This window comes from Parasteatoda tepidariorum, chromosome 5 (assembly GCF_982258835.1).
Source record: "Parasteatoda tepidariorum strain Cologne lab strain chromosome 5, Ptep-v5.0, whole genome shotgun sequence".
NCBI classification, from domain to species: domain Eukaryota; kingdom Metazoa; phylum Arthropoda; class Arachnida; order Araneae; family Theridiidae; genus Parasteatoda; species Parasteatoda tepidariorum.
The window spans coordinates 85,808,723-85,832,170 of NC_141759.1; positions in this window are offsets into that span (position 1 = coordinate 85,808,723).

The window sequence follows — 23,448 nt, forward strand, 5'->3', positions numbered from 1 at the left end:
ATGTCAAGTATAACTACGTCGTTGGAGAAGTTATAAGATTACAACACTGAATGTATTCACGTCGATAGAGAATATTGCAAAATATCATTCGCTCTTTATGGACTGAAAGTATCAGAGAGTAAAGTTTTTGCCACTACTCACTCAACACCGGTTATAGGAAAAGCGAAAGCCTATTTGGATTTAATTCTATTTAATCAATAGAAAAAAGGAACTGTATTTTAATTTTGTCTTCTCAGGATTTTATATTGACTAAGCACTATACTATATGCTATAGATTTCCATATTTTTTCTTTTCTCTTATATTCTAATGAAATTTGAATTATATCTGAGAATAAATCATGCATAGAAACTCAAATTAGTTGAAATCTAAAACATAAGTTTAAGTTACAGACATGAAGTTTTAGACTAAAGTTTCAACAATTTCAAATATTTATGAAAGATTTATTCCTAAAAGACTGAATAGCCAAGCCAAATATCACATAACTTAATTCTCAATATTTATTTGTTTTATTCATTAAAAGTTTCTAAGCAATTTCTATTTTGAAAATACGACCGGGTATAATATAGTTTGAATTGGATCAACCCAAACAAATACAGTCTGAATTTTGTTTATTCAGGCACATTGAAATGTCAAGTATAACTACGTCGTTGGACAAGTTATAAGATTACAACACTGAATGTATTCACGTCGATAGAGAATATTGCAAAATATCATTCGCGCCTTATGGACTGAAAGTATCAGAGAGTAAAGTTTTTGCCACTACTCACTCAACACCGGTTATAGGAAAAACTAAAGCCTATTTGGATTTAATTCTATTTAATCAATAGGAAAAAGGAACTGTATTTTAATTTTGTCTTCTCAGGATTTTATATTGACTAAGCACTATACTATACGATATAGATTTCCATATTTTTTTCTTTTCTCTTATATTCTAATGAAATTAGAATTATATCTGAGAATAAATCATGCATAGAAACTCAAATTAGTTGAAATCTAAAATATAAGTTTAAGTTACAGACATGAAGTTTTAGACTTAAGTTTCAACAATTTCAAATATTTATGTACGATTTATTCCTAAAAGACTGAATAGCCAAGCCAAATATCACATAACTTAATTCTCAATATTTATTTGTTTTATTCACTAAAAGTTTCGCTTATTTCGAGGATAAGATTGAGAATAGCATAGTATGAATTGGATTAATCTAAACAAATACAGTCATAATTTAGTTTATTCAGTCACTGGATGAGAAGTATGAGATTACAATGCTGGCTGTATTCACGTCTATGGAAAATACTGCAAAATATCTTTTGTGCTTTATGTGCTGAAAGTATCAGCGATTTAAGTTTGTGTTATTACTCTACAATGGTTATAAAAAAAGCGAAAACCTATTCAGATTATATTCCATTTAATTAATAAGAAAAGAAAATGTATTAAAATGTCATTCGAGTGGGATTTAATATTGAGTGTATATTATATGCATTATATTTCTATATATTTTTCTTTTCTATAATACTGTAGTGAAATTGAAATGATATTGTTAGAATAAATCATGCCTAACGATTCAAAATGGTTGAAATTTGGAACACAAGTTTAAGCTACAGATAGAAAGTTTTAGTTGTAGATTTTAAGATTTCTACAATTAAAAAAATATTTATGTACAATTCATTGTTAAAAGACGGAATAGCCTAGTCAAATATTATAGAACTTAATTCTTAATATTATTTGTTTTATTCATTAAAAGTGTCTCGGCATTAACTATTTCGAACATAAGATCGGGCATAACATAATTTGAATTGGATCAACCTAAACAAATTCAGCCAGAACTTTGTTTATTCAGACGCATTGGAATGTCAAATATAACTGCCTAGCTGGACGAGAAATATGAGATTACAAAGCTGAAAGTATTCACTTCGATGGAAAATATTGCAAAATATGATGTGAAAGTATCTGAGGGTGAAGTTAGTGTCACTACTCAACAATGGTAGAGGAAAAGCGAAAACCTATTTGGGTTAATCCTATTTAATGAGTTGGAAAAGGAATTAAATTTAAATTTTAGAGTAAAGGCTGAGTAAATAAAGTATTCGATAATTTTTGATTTTATTCTATATTGTAATCGAATTGGAAATACAAGTTAAAATGATAGTATTGCGTTAAAATATCTTTCTGCAATTTCTATTTTCTAAAATTTGCAAACTAATTCTTCTAGAATCAATAAATCATGTGACGTAAACCTCCGTAAATAAAAATGAAATGTCTCTAGTTGTAATAAGTATTGCAGTATTAAATTATGTGATGGTATTTACATGATTTTTCTTCCCTTTACAACATATTCTGTACTACTTCAGTTTGAAAGTACACTGGGGAAATTTTTTCTGTTGCATGATAATTTTTTAACGGATCTTGGATATTTTCGTGTTGCTGAATTCAAATCTGCAATTGGTTTCTCTCTCCAAGCTACAGTTTCTTTTAAATTACAGTTTTTTTGTTGAAATGTACAAGTTTAATAACATTATTTATAGAACATTATTTCAAAACATTATTTATTAAACAGGGGGTATCATAAATGCTGCGACAAACTTTTAGGGGTGTTAAATCATTATGATTGAAACTGCATAGAAACCCATTCCTGGATGTGTTGTCATACACCGCTAGGGGTGCTTTCATATTATGAGTTGTTTCTTCGTTTGCTTCTGAACAAATCAGAACAGGGAGGCACCCCCAGCCGCGTACGATTACATTTCCGGGCAACAGTTCCTATGCAGTTTTAATTTTGAAGATGTGACCTAACTCTCTTAGAAGCTTGTTGCACAACTAACGCGTCTTCTGTTATATAGAAAGTTTTTAACTTACATTTTAACAAAAAATTGATAAAAAATTTCATTTTTTGAAAGAAAATCTGCAGCTTTGAGAACAAAACTAATTTCAGATTTAAATCCCCTCACCCGAATTAGGCAAGATCAAGTATTTGCATAAATGCTATAAAAAATTAGTTCCCCAGTGTTTCCCATCACTGCTATTGTAACATTCATAACTTAAAACTAAAATTGAATACGGTAAATTTAACGATATAATTGAGTAACCACATTGTTACTATTTATAATAAGTAGTAATACTTAGATTTACTTATTGATATTACTTTGTAAATATTATTATCACACAGATGATATACTTCATGATATATAATATTTAACCGTCTTATATTTAACCACTACCACTTATTACCACTTCTTTAAACTTTAGTTTAGAATAGCTAAATTATATTTTTTTTGGAAAATTATTGCAAAAGTTTCCCACTTGCAATGTGCTAATGCTTTATTCCAATAGAATTAATCATTCATTCATTGCATATTTTGCACCACTTATTTCTTTATCTTTCATTTAAAAAAATATCTGAGGGCCTTTTAATTAATTCATTTATAATTCAATTAAAAATTGAAAAATGGCCGTGACCTCCTGTTGTTATGGCTTTATATCAATGAAATAAGTGCTGTTTTTAAATTTTATAAGTTTATTTGCTTTTAACTTAATAATCAACAAGTTATAAAAATAAAATATTTTGCAATTATTGCAATAAATATACAGTTTAAATTATTAACAATAAAAGCATTTCTAATATTCTAACTTTCAGCTGTCTAAAAATTCGTTTGATAGAATTACGAATTAATATTTGTTATAGATTAAAATCATGTTAAAGATGTTTAGTTTTGGAAAAACCCTTGATGAAATAAGTATCACAAGCATTGTTTTCCAAACAAACACCACCAAAGATTAACTAACAACTATCAACTTGTTAACAACTGAGTTAACTAAATCTAGAAATCAATTAAATTTAATAGTGTAAAATATTCCAACAAAGCCACATCATTAGTTTTAATTGAATATAAATTGACACTACTTTCAGGATTGCGATGCATTATTGTTTAAAATACCCTCGGTTAGCTAATAGGTACATGTCGTACCTGTCATTTGCAATCCAAATGACTTGGTGTTGGTAAAAGGAACATATGGACGTGGTCATACTTACGAAAATAATTGTGCAGCAATCTACTTTAGGGTCCAATTAGACCCTTACTGTCGCAGAGATAATTGCAAAATACAAGGGGTTGTAATTAAAGCTGTAATTAAGCTCTACTTACATAGATTTGAAGTCGAAATGTAATAGCCAATGAATATGTTTAAAATAAATTCGGTTTATCACTCACTTGCTTAGGTAATATTTAAAGAAGGAGATAGTAATAACCTATCATTTAGGAGGTTCTTCGCATCAGTAATGTATCATTTGGAGGTTGCAAGATTACGCAACAACAAGCGAATAGCACTTACCTTTCAGTATCAAGTTTCCACACAATGGCAGTAGATTGTCCATTTTTTTGCAAGAGGGGATATGTAAAGAATGTGAAGTCGGGAGAAAATGTAATAAAAAAATAAAAAGTTATAAATAAATTGGATAGACTATATTCGAGGGCAAAATAGGAACAATTTGTGCATAATATACAAAGAATTAAGATGCAAGATTTATAATATGTAATGAATTTAATTTATAATATAATATTTACATAAATATTTATATTTATGTAAATATTATTATTTGAATAATATTTACATAAATATATATAGTATAAAAATTGGCGTTGTAATGAGTTTGAATAAGAGTATGGTATTCTCTTGTCGAATATATTGTCGCTTATGTACGAGACATGGAATCTATTAGATTCTTAATCATTGGTGGACTGTGTATTATCTCTTCCTTCTGTGGAAGAGAGGAATTCATCTGCTGAGTTGCTTGTGGGGATGATAAGCCTCTAGAAACCTTTGTATTAAGAATGTCCTAAACATGATGTATTGGGTTCATACCTGGAGAACATACTGGCTAATTCATTTCTTCGTTGTAAAGGAAATTGTCCCCTTATTGAGTAGGATGTGTCATGGCATTATCATCTATAAAGATGATTAAGTTGCTGCAACGTGAAAGACTAGGTTTCGTGTCTATTTTGCTGAGATAGTAGTGGCTTATTATTGATAATGAAAAGGTCAGCGAAGCTATTGATAGAAATACTCGCACAGATCATTATTTTACCTCCTCGAAATAGGACATTTTCATGCATAAATCGCAGGATTATTCCGTGTATCATTCACTTTTCGGATAATAACCTTTTATTGTCTAGTGCACGTTGCTCTACTCCAATTGTCTCTATCTGAGTTACTCCTGGGCTTATCTTCTGCAAGCAACATAGTGGTTCCGTGTTAACTAAACCCAAATTGTAGATCTTTGATCGTACGAACCCACATGGTGGAACTTTACGGAGATTTAATCTGTTGCAAACAAGTGCGGAAACCAAGGCGTTGATGAGATTACTACATTTTCGTGTTCAAACTAATTTGAAAATGCTTAATAAATTAGAATGAAATATGTCTCGATAGAAATATTGAATTAAATATGTTTAGTTCTTGAAATATTTATCATTAAAGTTTTATATAAAAAAATTCTAAACGCAATGCGTGCAATGGAAAATACATTCGTTAAATACATGGTTAAGCTTGCAAGTAAATCGGATATAAATTGAAGAATTTACTGTAGATTGTTTTTAGAATGAAAAATGTTTGTTAAAATATATCGGAAATAAATTGAAGAAGTTACTATACATTACAATTAGTATGAAAAATGTAATTTAAAGTTAACCGTATAAAAATCGAATAAGTTATTATAGAATATTATCAGTATGAAAAATGTAGTTTAAAGTAAATCGGATTTAAATTGAAGAATTGACATTGAATAAATTGAATCTTTAAATATGAATTGAAGAAGTATAATATAATCGAATACATTAAAATTAATATGAAAAATGTACTTTAAAGTAAATCAGATATAAATAGAAGAAGTTACTGTACATTATAAATTGTATGAAAAATGTTGTTTTCAGTAAATTGTATATAAAAGGAAGAAATTACTATAAAATACTATTAGTTGGAAAAATTTTGCTTAAAGGGTGTATTTTAAATTTTGTGAATGCCTATTTAAACTAACGAAGTATTTTTCGAAAATTTATATGAATTTCAACTTATGCTTTTAAGATAATGTTTTTAAATGTCTATAGTGTCTGATATTTATACTTCCTTATTATCAATATGAGCTTTAGTTTCCACCATAAAATTGTTACAACCGTAAGCATTTTTATGTTAGTAACAAAAATCTATTAATAAGCGATAAATGCATACTCATCCCAGATAGTATATATTATAATATAAAGTTTATTACACAAGCTATTTCTGTCGTGATAAAACATATGTTTTCACCTCTAACTTTAGCTATAAGATATACATTCTTAATCCAGGAAATAAAAATTTATATTTCCCCAAAGAAGAGAGGAAGAAGTGAGAAACTCAATTTTTCTTCCTAAAGCTGAACCAATTTTTTGCGGTCTAAGTGATCGATGTTTTTTGTCTCATTTAGTTACTTTTGCTGGTGAGCAGCTGTTCTATTAGTGAAGTTTCTGTAAACATTAAGTAGGTAATTATTTAGAGGGTCTGGCAATATATGTCAAACACTGGATTTGAAGTTTAGACAGCGTTACGAAAGATAGAGAAACAAATATTGTATATTTTTGCACTTGTGAATGTTTATTAATGCAGTATATGTTCTGAAATTAAATTTAAAGTTATTTTATGATGATGATGATGAGGAATAATGATGATGCAATTAATGATGATGAAATTAAATGATTAATATTATAACTAGCATGTACAGAACTAGATTTTATAATTTTTTTAAAAATAAAATTATATTTTAAATCATTAATACTTGCAGAAATTTTTATCTTATATTGAAGAATAATCTCTAAAATACGATAATTCTAAAGTGTGTGAGAACCATACAATGTAGCCAAAGGAGATAGTTGAAGTATATAAAATATTGCGGTAAGACAATCGTTAGAAAATAGAGGCATTTGATTGGATTATTGCATAATGGAGGCATTTGATTGGATAAAATTTATATTTCCCCAAAGAAGCTAGGAAGAAGTGAGAAACTTAATTTTTCTTCCTAAAGCTGAGCCAATTTTTTGCGGTCTAAGTGATCGATGTTTTTTGTCTCATTTAGTTACTTTTGCTGGTGAGCAGCTGTTCTATTAGTGAAGTTTCTGTAAACATTAAGTAGGTAATTATTTAGAGGGTCTGGCAATATATGTCAAACACTGAATTTGAAGTCTAGACAGCGTTACGAAAGATAGAGAAACAAATATTGTATATTTTTGCACTTGTGAATGTTTATTAATGCAGTATATGTTCTAAAATTAAATTTAAAGTTATTTTATAATGATGATGAAATTGAATGATTAATATTATAACTAGCTAGTACTAAATTAGATTTTATAAATTTCTTCAAATAAAATTAAATTTAAATCATTAATACTTGCAGCAATTTTTATTAATATCTTATATTGAAAAAAAAGTTTCTAAAATACGATAATTCTAAAGCATGTGATATCCATGCAATGAAGTCAAAGGAGATAGTTGAAGTACACTGTTAGAAGTTTCTCGGAAAAAATGGTTAAATAACAATTTAGTGAATGGTTAATTTACCATATTTAATCAAAACAGTCAAATAACCATAAATAAAATGGTAATCAAACTGTTAAGTTTGAGAAAAACTGTTTATTTACTGCTTTCACCTAATACGGTTAAACAACCAGAATCTTATCTCACCAACTAGAACCACCTAATGAAGCTACTTAATTCTTTGCAACTGAGTACATATCATAGCCAAGCGGGCTTATCTGTCATTCTCATGACCGGCAGAACTGGAGTTCAAGTCCTAGAGTTACCACCACAATATTTCCTCCATTCCCTTCAACACATGAAGAATTTCCAGTGTGCATCACTCTCTAGTGCCTATTACTTTACGGAATGCCGATCTCCTATGCCTAGTTAAATAATTAATTATTTTTTACTTTTATGAAAAATGCTAGTTGTAAATGGTTAAAAAACTGTATAGTTTTGTATTCATGGTCTTATAACTGTACTTTTTGTAAATGTTTTCAAAACCATAAAGGAAAAAAAAGGTCTTTACCGTAATTTTTACGGTTAATAGGATGGACAGACAGCTGCCAGTTATTTCACCATAATTTTAAAATGAAAATTTTAACAGTGTACTTAAAATGTTGCGTAAAGACAATTGTTAGGAAATAGAAGCATTTGATTGGATTTAATGCAACATGAATGTTGTTTGAAAAAATTTCCTTCGCTATAGTTCGTCATTGAATTGAATTATCTTTAAACAAATGCGAATGAAAAGTTTGTGACGTTTTATGCAATCTTTTTTTGTAATAAAATTTCCTGAAAATAACAATAGTTGCAATTTGAGCTTATTTAAACCCTTAATACTTACAGTATTTTCTTATCAATATATAATATTCAAGAAGTATAATAATGTGACAATTCCTAATATATTATAATTTTCTAGTGAGTGATACCCATATATTGTAGCCAAAGGAGATAATTGAATGCGACAAAAACAATCAAAAGCACATAAAAAGATAGAGTTAAGACTACCGTTTGAAAATAGAAGCATTCATTGGCTGTAGTGCTACGTGAATGTTGTTTGAAAATATTTCTATTGTATAGTTAAGTTCGTCATTTAATTAAATTGTTTTTAATAAGAAACGAGTGAAAATTTCATAGCATTTTATACAATCTCTTTTGCAATAAAATTTTCTGAAAATAAGAATGGGAAAAATATTTGTAATTAGAGCTTATAAATTTAAACCGATAATACTTACAGTATTTTCTTATTAATATATAATTTTCAAGAAGTATGACAATGTGACAATTCCTAATATGTGATAATTCCTAATATGCACCAATTCCCTCGTAAGTGATACCAATATATTGTAGCCGAAGGGGATGATTGAATGAGTCGAAAGCAACCAAAAGCGCATAAGAAGATTGTGTTAAGACCATAGCTTCAGCCCTATAGTTTCGACCAACAATAGTTTCAGCCTGGGTCCGATTCTTTGTGCCGTTTTAGCTATTAGGTTATACTTTCTATGATCCTGTTTAAATATTAAGATTCAGTAATTGTTTTGTAACACAAATTTTAAGTGTTTAGTTCTCTTTAATGTTATGCGAGACTCCAGAAAATAATTTATAGTACACGCTGAATGTTTCATCTCACATGCTACAGGCACAAAATATTTTAAATATACAAGATACGAGGTGATTTCTCAAAGGAGAAACAATTAGATATTGTAATTCTACTCAGGTTTTTTTATGAATATGAATAAAATTATTTTTATGAATTCACATTACGTATTGAGGATTCTATAGGGAAAAATATATTTATAAAATGCTTTTTTAACAAATAAATTAATTAATTTTGAATGTTCTGTGAAGTATATCCTAAATATTCATTGTAAAATAATAGATACTAATTATTTTTTAAAATTTTATCTTCTTGAGGCTGTGACCTGTTTTTTAATTTAAAAATATTGAAAACTCGTCTCTTTTGTGATTTTTTATTGTGTCATTGCTAAAAACTGTTCACGATATTTAAGGATAGGATATACTTTGTGCTTCGTAGACTAAATTGAAGAACAACGTGGATTAAGCGCAAATATAATTTGCCTATTTCTTTACTTCATTTGTGCTTTATTCACGTTTTTGTTTCCTTTTAGTCTATTTAAAATTGTTTAGCATTATTGCTGAGAAAATAACTATTCAAACAGACTAGAAAAATGTGTAGTTTGTCATTGTTTCACAATAAATTCTCAATTTATTCCTACTGAAACATAAAAACAATGTATTCGCTTCGATATGTATCTTCTTATTATATCTATTTCTTATCGTGTTATTTAATAACTGCAACAACTTATTGTTTTTTGGCTTTTTCGGTCAAAAAATAAATAAATATTCACAATTATTAGAAAGATGTGTGATTTGCCAGGGTTTAATTATAAATCCTTAATTTATTCCTACTGAAACACAAAAATAATTTACTCATACAGATATCTTTTTCTTATCATATTTATTTTTTATCGTGTCATTTAGTAATAGAAACAATTGTTCTTCTCCAGCGGCAGGAAAATGCATACTCAAATTTGTCAGAAAAATGTGTGGTTTCGCAAGGATTTCACTATAAACCATTGAATAATTCTTAATGAAGTATAAAAATAATTTTTTCATATAGATATATGTTTCTTATCATATCGATATTTAATCATGTCATTTAATAACAACTTAGTGTTACTTGTTATTATAGCTAAAAAATGAATATTTAAATTTATTAGAAAAATCGATGTTTTGCTATTGTATCAAAATAACGTTTAATTTATTCTTACTGAAACATCAAAGAAAATTTTTTATAGCTATATCTATAGGGAGGCATTTATTGCTATAGTGGATATTTCTGGCACATTTGCGTTAGTAGAGTAAGTGGGATTACTTCAGAGATTTAAACAAAAACTTGGTTTATTACTGAGTATTTTTAAAGTTAAACAAATGTGGTTATATCAGCAAAAAATAATAAGCAGCACCTCCCTTTATAGAGACGAGGAAACTAATTTTAAAATCACGAGTTTTGTAAATATTAACGGCCTAAAGAATTATTAACAGATTACCCCCTCAATCTTAACCCCAAGAATTTTAAATTACCATTGAATGAATAACTACTAACGGACACTTAAAAGCATGAGAAGAGATCCTAAGACTGTGAGAATCTAATATAACCGTGTAACTCAAACATTTTTGTGGGTAGAGAAAAAAGTAGCTTACAGTTCAAAATAGATTTTGATATTCGATTTATTTGCGACAGTGAATTAATGAGTTATACACTTGAATTGAATTAAAAAAAATAACAGTTACTTAGATCTTTAAGAAAAAAAAATAATTATATCTTTTTTTTAAAAATGTGATAAAAATTAAGTTGATTTAAATTATTTATTATAAACTGATTAGGAATGATGATAAAATGACTAATGATTAAGTTGATTAAATTTATGAAATTGAAGAAATTTCAAAAGGTAAGAAATATGTAATGCCCATAATGGTATAACAATCTATTTCTTATTATAATTTTTTATCAATATGTCCTCTTACAGCAGCAGTAACTTAAAATTGTTCGCCATTATATCGAAGAAAATGATTATTTGAAACTTTATATTTATTGTTTGTACTACATCTAATAGTTATTGTATCTCAATCGCATAAAACAAAGTAATTATCTAAAACTACTTTAAAAATTTAGAGGCGAATATTGTTCCACAGCAATGATCAATTTTATTCCAAATCATCCAATTAAAGATAAATTATGAAGAATTGAACACTTCGTTTTAAATCCATCATAAAATAAGCGAAGCATAAGCTTTGGTGAATTTACTCCATATTTTCAGCTTTGTTTTCAAAATTCTTTTTGTTTCTAATTTATTCTTTTTCCCCCATTTTAAATGAAAATGCAGCAAAGCAGCCTTGTCTAAATAGCAACATAAAAAAAGGATTATGTGGTTTAGACTGTAAGTTGCATCTGCCAATTTTACCATGCTACCTGATTTTAAAAAGAGCAACTATACGGTATAATGGAATTTTTTGGGTACTTTAATTTACTGTTCAAATGTTTATTTTACGCTCGACTTGTAAAATTCAGTTTTTCGAGAATTCTGCTCGTTTTAAGTTATAATGCATGAGTGATCTAGAAAAATATTCGTAAATGCTTTGATTGTAGTAATTGAAGCAAAACTAGGTTCGGAATTTACCGGAATCATTTAAAAGAAAAACATTTACTGCAATATAAGAAAAAAATATTTATTCACTAGATTTTCGAAAAAGAGAAGTGTTTGCTTTGTTTCTTTAAATCGAAATTTCGAACAAGAAAAATGTTTACGTTCTTTTTTAAAATTTTTAAACTTCCACGAATGCAATTAGCTGATAACGAAAATGAGGAAGGTTTTATATTTTAGCAGTCAATTAAATTGCAGTTAATTTAGTTTAATATATTTTTAAATTATATGTTGTTATTTGAGTAAAACTCAAAATGAAAGATATTTTCTAGCTAATATATATATATTCAAAATAAAAGAGTAGCAAGTTTTACTATTTTTTTAAAGTTTCACTTTGTTAATTGTTATTTTTAAGAAAATATAAATTCTTCCTCAAAGCAGCAGCTCTATAGAATTTGTAAGATTATAAAAGAAACAAAATCCTTAAAAAAATCTGAAGTTTTAGAAGAAACAGTTTATAAAATTGGGCATGGTGGCTAAAAATTCTGGAAAAATTACAATACTTCTACTGTAAAAACATATCTGATAAAATTAACTATATTTAAAGTAAATAAACTTAAATATACGGCATTTCTTTCTCTTCGTATGCCTGTTAAGGCAGAGGGGTACAATTGTTCTTGTTTTCCAGTGGCGCCATCTATGGCCAAGAATTCGACTTCTGCCACACCCAAACATCACGCCCGTTTTATTGGGTGGACCCATTTATACATCCATTCATTCATCCACAGATCGTAATTTTGGCCTGAATCAGAGAGCTATCAATCTCCAATTCAGTACCCCCAGAGGTATCGATTTGTTATGGGAACATGGAGGACTTTGCTACTCGACCGATTTAGTGTGCATCTGTCCGGTATTTAAACCATAAATTTTGTATTTTTTTCCGATCTTTATGGTTACAGTTAACTGGAAGTTCTAGTTTTAAAAATTATTGTTCTTATCATACAATTAGTGAAAATGCATAACTGAAAAGTAAATTTAACCGAATGGAGGGTTTTTCATACCATGCTTCAGGGTATGGTGATCAAATTACAAAAATGTTTTTCAGAACTGTTACTAATTTTAACATTTGTTTGGTTATTTTAGTACTTTGTTGTTTCTGCCTTTTATTTAATAGAAAATTAATAATCTGTTTGCATTTATGGTTTATGTAAATAATTTGTAGGAGTTAGATGATTGATAATTCTTTTCGAAATGTATTACTCAATTATGACGCGGAGAAAAAGGACATGAACGATGAGAAGTGTTTTAAAAATACTAAACTCTGATAAGTCTGACTATAATATTTATTTAATCCATCATTTAAGGAAACAGGGAATATATTTATTCACCTAAATATGTGGGTTTCATGATATATAAAAAAACGGCTTTAAAGCTTTTTTCAATAAGAAAAGCAGGTAGCACAAATTGAGAAAGACAGCAGGATTATATATATCTAGTGTTATAGCGTGATTGGACTCCACTTCATCGTTTATAGGTTTTAAACAGACAATCTCGTTACGAAATACAATAGATTGCCTGAAGGCCGGGATAGCCTGGATGGTAAGGCACTGCGCCCATGTCCAAGAGGTCGTGGGTTTGATCCCTGCTGGCAGAAGACTCCCAGTGCAGTACATGGTGACTGATGCACGTTAAATCTATCGAGTCACAAAGCCCTCCATGTTCCCATAACAAGTCATATCTCTGGGGGTACTGATCCAGGAGTTCCCTTGTATTCTTGCTTTTGTTATCTTTGCCTTTTACTTAATACAATATTAATTATCGGTTAAAAATTCTGTGGCTTATTTAAAATGGCGGTGATTTAAGTATTTGGTAGGAGTTACCAAATGTTATTCGGAGCTATCTTTCATTTTACCATTATTTGATAATTTTAACCTTTTGTTATCTTTGCCTTTTACCTAATAGAATAGTAATGGTCGGTTTAAATTTTTATGGTTTATTTTAAATGTCGGTTGATTTAAGCATTCGGTAGGAGCTACCAAATATTATTCAGAGCTATCATTAATTTTACAATTTGATTGATAATTTTAATCTAATGTTATCTTTGCCTTTTACCTAATAGAATAGTAATGATCGGTTTAAAATTCCTTGGTTTATTTAAAATGGCTGTTTATTTAAGAATTTGGTAGGACATAGACGATGGTTAATTATTTCTTTTCCAAATATATTTCTCAATTATGACAAGGGAAAAAATATGAATGATGGAAAGTGTTTTAAGGACACTAAACTCTGAAATATATAACTATGCTATTTATTTTATCCATCATTTAAGGGGGTAGAGGGATTTATTTATTCACTTAAATACGTGAGTTTATTGTAAATTTAAGGAACAGTTTAAAAACGCGTTTCAATGAAAAAAATAGCTGGAAAAAGTTGAAAAAGACAGCAAGAATTTACTTGCAGTGTAATAGCAAGATTAGACACGACTCCATCTTTTAGTGGTTTGAAACTTACCGTGCCATCTCAAAATACAAGACATGTCTGGAAGTCATAGGTACAAATATTTTCCTACTGAACTATTTGCATGAAACATAAGCTCCTGGTAAAATGACTAAAAAAAGCATATTGCTTGGAACTTTCATTTATTATTTTACTGCATTATTATGATAAAATGAAATGATTGAGCAAGTCACCCAATCTCAGGCATTGGGCATGAACCCAACAATAATAAATACTTTTGTATGTATTATACTTTTAAATAATAAATCTTTTGCATGTATTATTCAACATAATGTTGCAATAATTGGCATCAACTTAAAGTATAACCATTGAATATCAGGGGTGCCACATTATAGATTGATTTAAAAAGAAAATACAACGAAAATTTAAAAAAAAAGAAACTCCAATCAACTTGGAATTATGGTATTTATGATTCGAATAAGTCGGACAACTGAATAAAAAAATATCAGAACTTTTTAATATCTTGATTTAAAACTTTAAAAAAAATTTTTTTTTGCTTAAATGTATAGCAACGTTTTAAATGAAATTTCAATAAATAAATTGATAGATAGACATATATATATATATATATATATATATATATATATATATATATATATATATATATATATATATATATATATATATATATATATATATATATATATATATATATATATATATATATATATATATATATATATATATATATATATATATATATATATATATATATATATATATATATATATATATATATATATATATATATATATATATATATATATATGGAAGTTTTTGATGCTTCAGTTAAAAACAAAAATGCACTTTGGTGCTTCTTAATTATTAAAAAAGTTGTCTAATAGTTAAAAAATTGCCAAATAGTTAAAAAATTGTTAAATTACCACAGATTTATATTTGTACTAAAACGAAAAATCCAAATCAAATAGTTTTAAAATTTTTGTTCCATTCATATTCAATAATTTATCAATAATTGAGTTCGTAAATTGAAGAAATTTCAATGATGAGTAACTGTTTCTCTTAGACCAAAATAGCTGCAAATAATTCAAAATTCGAAAAATTATTGTTTGGAAGTGAGCCGTGTTTGAAAGATTTAACCTTTACACAGAAAAAGACACCCATGTTTCCTGCTGTATTTAAAGTCATAAATTATTAAAATGCTAAATATAATATTTTTCACTTATTTTGATCAAAATTAATGCAAAATAATGAACAAAGTATGAAAAATAATTTTATTTAAATTCTGCGTCAAAGGTTTAAGGTTAGATTTAATCTTTATTCCTAACTCATTAATGAGGTAATCAAAATTTATCGAAAAATTGGAAATCGAGAAGGAAAATTTTTGTTTAAGATTAGGTTATACTTTGTCTAAAGGGCATTTTTTGCACAATGTTTAGGTTTTGTATGAATTATTAGGTGGATCATATAATTGTTCTTATATTTCATACTTAATCTAAAAGTACCAGTCATACATTAGTTGCATGCAATTTCTCACATTTCATGCAATTTCTCACATTTCATGCAATTCTCTACATTGTCTTCAAATTCCTACATAACCGGTTACCGATATGTATTTATCGTTATAAACTTTCTATTTCTGTGATTCAGATATAAATTGAATCGATAAAGTGAAATGAATACTGAAGTGAAAACATTTTAAACTTTTTTCCACTTTCAAACGTTTCTATTGCAAACAATGATAAAGAGAGGTAAAAAAATAGGAAAACATTTTAAGAGAAGAAAATATTGCTTTTGATTTTCGTAAAGGTTTTCGTTTCAATGAATGTCTGAATTTTAAACCTATCACAAAACATAAATATTTGAAATCAAATATTTTCTTGTTTATGGAATATTGAAACCTAAGTAGTAGCTTGTAAATTTTAATACAATATAAATGGGATAACTCACTTACCATGAAAATTTTTTTAATACATTTTTTACGTTGCTTTGAATTAGTAAAATGCATATTGATATAATTTTCAAATATTATATTCTTGAATTCATTTGTGAAATAGGTGAAATTTAGATGTTTAAGTCTATTAAAGTGTTTTATTTAGTTAAGTTACTTTGTTTCTAATGAAATTTTATTAATAGGTATAATTTTGTCCAAGCAAATTGATGTGCTAAGTCATTTGAATCAGTATTTTAATAATTAACTTTTTCCACGTGAAGCATTAATTATTATTTGACATTTAAAATAGATGTATGATATAAAGTTTCTTATTTTTTAGGTATGATTAAATGTTTATGATCTTACTGTCATGAAATATAACCATAAGATTATAAGAAAAGTGCTGTGAATGAAATTTTATGAAATACCGAGGATATTTTATGCCTTGTTCATCACTACATCAAATTTTATCCTTTTTAAACTACTTCTACAGGCGCGATGACTTTTAGAATAAGAGAGAAAAAAAAATGTACAATACAAATAAACATTTTCCAATCTCTTTTCTAATTTAGCGTTTTTAAAGCAAAAAAGATCAAAGTTATACCTTGAAAATTAATTAGTGAGACGGATAAGTTGTATTTCAATGTTTTATGTACAATTTCTAATTCTATGAAAGCAGAAATAGAGTTTCTGAAACAAAATTTAATTTCGAAAAAAAACCCCAATCTTTTGCACTAAATAGTCTATCATACAAAAATCTCCATTTTGAATTTTTTATCACTCATGTTGATTTTTCTATTGCACAGCAGAATAGTGATCAGTTTTCTTTGGTGTTCATTGTAAGTTGGTTCTAAGAGCACGCACGAGTAAAAGCAACTTTTACAACGTAGAAACAGCAAATGCAATTTCTATTTCCTCTCCTTTTGATTTTATCATGGCTGCGTTAAGAGTGTATTTTGCAGTATGCCATTCAAGTAAATTGTTGATGAGGAAGGTTTATGTTTCTAGTTATAATTTTCAATTGAACGAAATCTGCAGACACTAATTATTTCAACAACCAACATACCACAAGTTGGAAAATTGGATAAATTATCTATAGTGACAAAATTTTAGATGCTGACCGAAATTTTGGGCATTTTTTGTCTCACTAGGTATGATAGAATTTTTGAATATCTCTTGAAGTGGGAGTTATTTAACCCTCTGAGCGCTAGTTCCGGTTTTTTCCAAACTCTTAGCTGCAAGCTTCCCTGGGTCAAAAAACCAATTTTCCCCATGTTATTCAATGGGAGAGCGGAGCGGAGCAAGGAAAGTTCCGTACTATTCCCCCCGCGGGGGTTTGAGGGTTAAATCTTGCTTAAAATGAGAAGAACTTAATTATCCAGATTGATAGTTTTAAGAAGAATCTTTTGTCGATGGATGTCTTGTTCGCCAAATGTAGTTTTATCAAAACTTTTATAAAATTCAAAGTTGAGGTAATCAAGTTGAGGTAATATACACAATTTAATGCATGAAGAGTAACTTTTTGATCATATTTCGTGCCTCACAAAGTGATTTGATTTGATTTGTTCATTTACGTCGCACTAGAGCGGCACAATGGGCTATTGGCGACGGTTTGGGAAGCATCCCTGAGGATGATCCGAAGACATGCCATCACAATTTTGATCCTCCGCAGAATGGATGACATCCCCGCTTCGGTAGCCCGACGATCAGCACGCGAAGTCGAGCACTTTACGGTAGAACAGTTTAACGAGGACCAATACCGCACACCCTCTGTCCCTACGCAGACTGATCCAAGTGGTCACCCACCCGCACACTGACAGCAGCCAGTGATGCTTGACTTTGGTGATCTGCTGGAAACCATCTCTTAACGATCAGTCCACTGCGGGACGGTGCCTCACAAAAAGGACTACTGATTTCTTAGGCATTAATGAATTAAAATGCTTACCAAAAAAAAAAAACGATACCAATACATTTTGTTATTCATGTTTAGATTTGAATTTTTTTAGCTCATTAATTAGGCGATCAAAATTTATCTAAAAAGCAGAAATGAAGAATTTATTTTTTAACACTGGATCTGAGTAAATGTTTTTTTATCTAAACAGTAGGTAAAAATTTTTTTTGACGAATAGAAATAAAGATACTTTGTTGCTTAAGATTAGATCAGAATTTAATTTTTTTAATATTCTACAAACAATATTTAGTTAAAATTTATTTGAAGAATGGAAATAAAGATGGCTTATTGCTTAAGACTAGATCTGAATTTTATCTATTTATTTAGTTATTATTATATGATTTTCTCAACAGCAATTTGTCTGAAGAATCAAAATAAAGATGCTTTATTGTTTAAAGTCAGTTTTAAGTTAACTTTAAAGCAAGTTAAGTTATCTGCAGTTTTACGATTTTATCTAAACCCACTTAAAAAAAAAAGAGCCAATATTCATCTAAAAAGGAAAAATCTAGAAAAATCATCGATTAATATTGATTCTGAAGTTTATTTATTTATAATTTATTTTGATTTTTTCTGAACAATAAGTAATCAGAATTTGTCTGAAGAGTAAAAACCAAGATATTTTATCATTAAAAGTTCGACCTGCAACTTTTTGATATTAGCTTGTCCCCTTCAGAACGCAACAAAATTTTATCTAAAAAGCAGAAATTAAGACACTATATTGTTTAAGGTTAGTTTTGAATTTGTTTTTTACTTTTTTTTCTATAACTCTTCAGTAGGTAACAAAACTAGCTCGTGTACTTCAAATAGTAAGTTTAAGTTTCCAAGTATAAATTTAACTTTATACAAAAGAATTGAATATCAGCAAATCATGTATTTAAATCATGAAATGAAAAAGTCATTTACTCTTCAAAAAAGATATTTCAGATCATTTTTAAATGCGGGATGACTTTTTATAAATTCCACTTTATTGAAATTTTCTCGCCTGTGAATCTGAGGTGTTGGAAAAAAAAACAGTTTTTGTTCAGTAATATTTTTTATTTTTTGAAATAATTAACCTGCACAATAACCCAGACATTGGGGGAGAATGCACGCAATATGGTATGTATGTTATTATATATTGCACAAAGAAAGAATGTTAAATTAACATAATCGTTTGTTTGAAGCGGGTAATATTATAAATAATTCCATGCCAATAATATGCAATGTTTTGTGTCTTAAAATGAGATATTTATTCAATAAAATTTCACTGAATGCATGGATTATATTCGCTCATGAAATATATTGAATCGAAAAATTTAAAATTCAAATGATCCGAATATTATGCGCATTACTCTTTAGAAATTGATGTTTGTTCTTTGTGCGTATTTTTCAAAAGAACTTCAGTTCTATTAATGAATCTCATTTATATCAGAGTTCAGCTAAAATCATTGTTTTGGAAAAGTAGTTTTATTTCTTATTTGTAAGCGCTATGTAGGAAAATTGCATAAGTATGCGTAAGTCAATAAATGGTGAACTTGATATGGTTAAAGTAAACATTTCAGAAAGCTTTATTTATTTACACTCGTCAACAAATGTACTAAGGCCTTTTAAATCTAAACAATGACACCCGTAAATATTTTGACAAGGAATCTGAATTCTCATTAATTCTTAAAACATTTTATTACCTTTAGTTTTGAGAATTTTGGACTTACAAATCATTAAATCAATATTTTTATAATTACTTTTTTGGATAGTTTAGAATTTTAAATAAAAATATAGAGGAGTAAAATGAAAGAAAAAATAATAAATTGTTTCTATTTAAAGAATGACTCTAGTAAATATTTTGACGAGGAATCTGAACTCTTATGACTTCTTCAAAGGTTTTAATACTTTCAGTTTTCAGAATTTCAGACTTATGGATCATTAAATCAGGGTTTTTATAATTTCTTTTTCTAGAGTTTAGTATATTAAATATAAAAAGTAGTAAAATAAAAAAAAAATATATGTTATACAAATTGTTTTGAATATTTATAATAAACAAGTAATTCCAATGTCAGCCCTGTTTCTGCTAATTCATTATTTTTTTTATAAAATGTATAAATAAATAGTAATTTAGTTTATGTATTCAAATAGACATTAAAGCAGGAAAAAGTAATAAAAATTACGAAAATTTAATAAAAGTAATAAAAATTTAAGATTTCCCATAGGACTAAGTTTAGACTGAGAAAAAAATGTAACCTAACTTTTATTCTTGCTTCAATCAGTAAGGATTTAAATAGTTTCATTGCAAAATGCTCAAGAAAATTTAATTGGCCAGTAGAGGGATTTAGTGAATGGAAGTTTTATGTATTGTATAATTTTAAATTGAATTTTTTGAACAATGATATTAAATACCAGGGATTTTATTTGAATTCTGACATTATTTAATGTATTAAGGAATTGAGATATAATTTTATTATTTGTGTTGTTGATAAGGCCTCCAATAATTTTCGCTTTATTTGCAAAATTTTTTTAAAACAGTTAATGAGTAAGGAATATGATAACAATAATACCTTTGTAAAAGATTAATAATTCTAAAAAAGAACTTGATAATAGAATTTTAGCTTTTTCCAAGAAAATAGGATTAAAACCCAATAGTTTTAATTACTTTAATTGCCTTTTTACTGTTTTGAAACCATGCTTGTTGTAGATGGTTTAAAAACCATATAGTTTTCTATTCATTTTTTCTTAACCATACTACCTGTAAACGGTTTCAAAACCGTAAAGATAAATTTTGTTTCCCGTCAACTTCCGAGCCGTCTTTACCTTTAATTGGATGGACTAAGTGGTGCCGGTTATTTTGCCGAGTACAGTGCTCAAAATAAAAAAGGGACCACCTTGAATAACTTTTGATCTAAAGATCGGATAGGATTTAACAACTCGAGGGGGTGACCTCAAATATGCTAATCAATAAGATTTTAAGGGACGAAATCAAATGCGAAAAAGCACTTTCTCTGAATAAACATACCTTTTTTTCACAGATTCGGATTTCTGACCCCCAAAATATAGGGGGTAGCCACAATCTTGGAAATATGGTCTGAATAGTTTGGTCAGGAGAGCGCTTCAAAGTTTGAGCCCCTAAATGTTAATTTTACTTTTTGTGTATTTGGCTATATCTGGAGAACCTTTTAAGCGAATTTTCAATTCGTTTAAAAAGTTCTCCAGATTCGTTCATCCAAAGATAATTCCTTTCAAAAATAATTTTCGGTAAATATTTATTATTTTTTTTAGTAATAGTCGAAAAATTTTGATTTGTAAAGTGTAGAACTTTTTACATCGTTTTGAAGTTTTGAAAAATGTAATTCTACATGGCGAAATACAATATTTTAGCAAAATTGGTCGTTCCCAAGAAATGAAATTTCGAAAAATAAGTCCTTTTTAAAATTCGAATTCTCAGGAACCATTCTAATTTCGCTTAAATATTGTACTTTGTCATGTAAAATTAAATTCTCTAAAATGATGAAACAAATTTAAATCTAACAATTCAAAATTTTTTCGACTCTTATTAAGTGAAATAATAAAACAAAATTTTAAATATTTACTGAAAATTATTTCTTGCATGGAATTATCTTTGAATAATCAAATTTTACAAATGTGATCCAAAATTATGTTATAAATATTTTTCGATTAGGTTAAATATTCCCAAAAGGAGTAGGAGTAGTTAACATTAAGGAGTTGAAACTTTAAACCACTCTCCTGAACAAACTATTGGGAATCTATTTCCAAAATTGCGGCTACCCCATATATTTCTGGGGTCAGAAATCTGATTCCGACGAAAAAAAATTATTTTTATTCAGAGAAGGTATATTTTGTGTTCTTGATTTCGTAACTTAAAATACCGTCAGCACTTATTAATCAGCATATTTCAGGCGAGCCACTAAGATTGAGTGCTAGAACGTGAAGATCATTGGATCAAAAGTTATTCAGGGTGGTCCGCTTTTTTGGCACACTGTACACTGTTAGAATAAAAATTCGAGCAGCGTGCACGATTTATTGTAATTTTTTTTATCTCTTTAAAAAATTAAACCAATCTAACACTCTGGAATGTTCGAAAACACCAAATAAAAAGCTGTAATTTTCACTGCATGAAACATTTTACAAGTAAATAAAATCATGAAATCCTGTCCTGTCCATTTTTTTGGCACACTGTACACTGTTAGAACAAAAAATCTAACAGCGTTCACGCTTTATTGTAATTTTTTATCACTTTAAAAAATTAAACCAATTTAACACTCTAGAATGTTCGAAAACACTAAATTTTAAAGCTGTAATTTTCACTGCATGAAACATTTTACAAGTAAATAAAATCACGAAATCCTGTTAAGTTTAATGAAAACTGAAAATTTTATAACTAACAAGGCATTGAAAAGTGGTACAACCTTGATAAGACGTTAATGGGAAATAAGTAAATCTTCAGACGGAATAAATAGATATAATGATAAAAAAAGTTTTTGTTTCTATTTTTGTCTAGACAATAGTTTTTTAATTTTTTCAAACCAATAGCTTCATTTCAATAGTAGTATGAATATTTATGGTTGAATTATTTCTCCTTCTTTCATTAAATTTTCTTTTCCTGTAAATGAGAAACATATAGAACACATTTCCATTTTAATAATCATTGGCATTATTTAAAAAAAACATATTGGGCTCGAGAGGACGTATGTTACGCAGACGTAATTTTAATTATGAAAATGTATAAGGCATTATTATTTTTCTAAAATTTCTTTTAAATTAAAGCAAAGTTTCTGAATAGCGTTTCCAAATAAAATAATCAATTTCTACAAAAATGTATTTGAATTTTTCAAATAGTAAACTTAAGAATGCTATTCGATACTGGTTTTAGTAATTAGAACTGATGTTATCAAAGCTGATATACATAAAAAGCTTTTATTAATGTCAATACTTTTTCAAAAAGAATGTTTGTAAATACGTTGGAGAGTTTATTTAAATATAAATGTCTTCATTATTTTATTCACTGGAAACAGACTTTTAATGAAAATCAAGTTTCTTAAATAACCATCTTCATTTATATTTGTAAAAATATTTGTTTCATATGTAAAATAGATCGCATTCTTTAAAGAAAATAAAAATTTGAATAGATGGAGCGAAAAGAAACACGAAAAAATTAAATAAAGATAAATATTAAGTGAAATAATGGCCTAGTGCTTACATTCAAAATTTTTTATAAATGAATTCACTCTAATTTAAGTTTAGTTTATTTAAATCATATTTTAATTTTCTTTTTTCTTCATAAAACGTCTGTATTATAAGAATTGCTGCATGATGAAAGATCTTCAGGCTACTTTTCTAATGAAATTAAGGATACAGAGATTTCAATAAATTTGACACTGAATCTATTAAGGA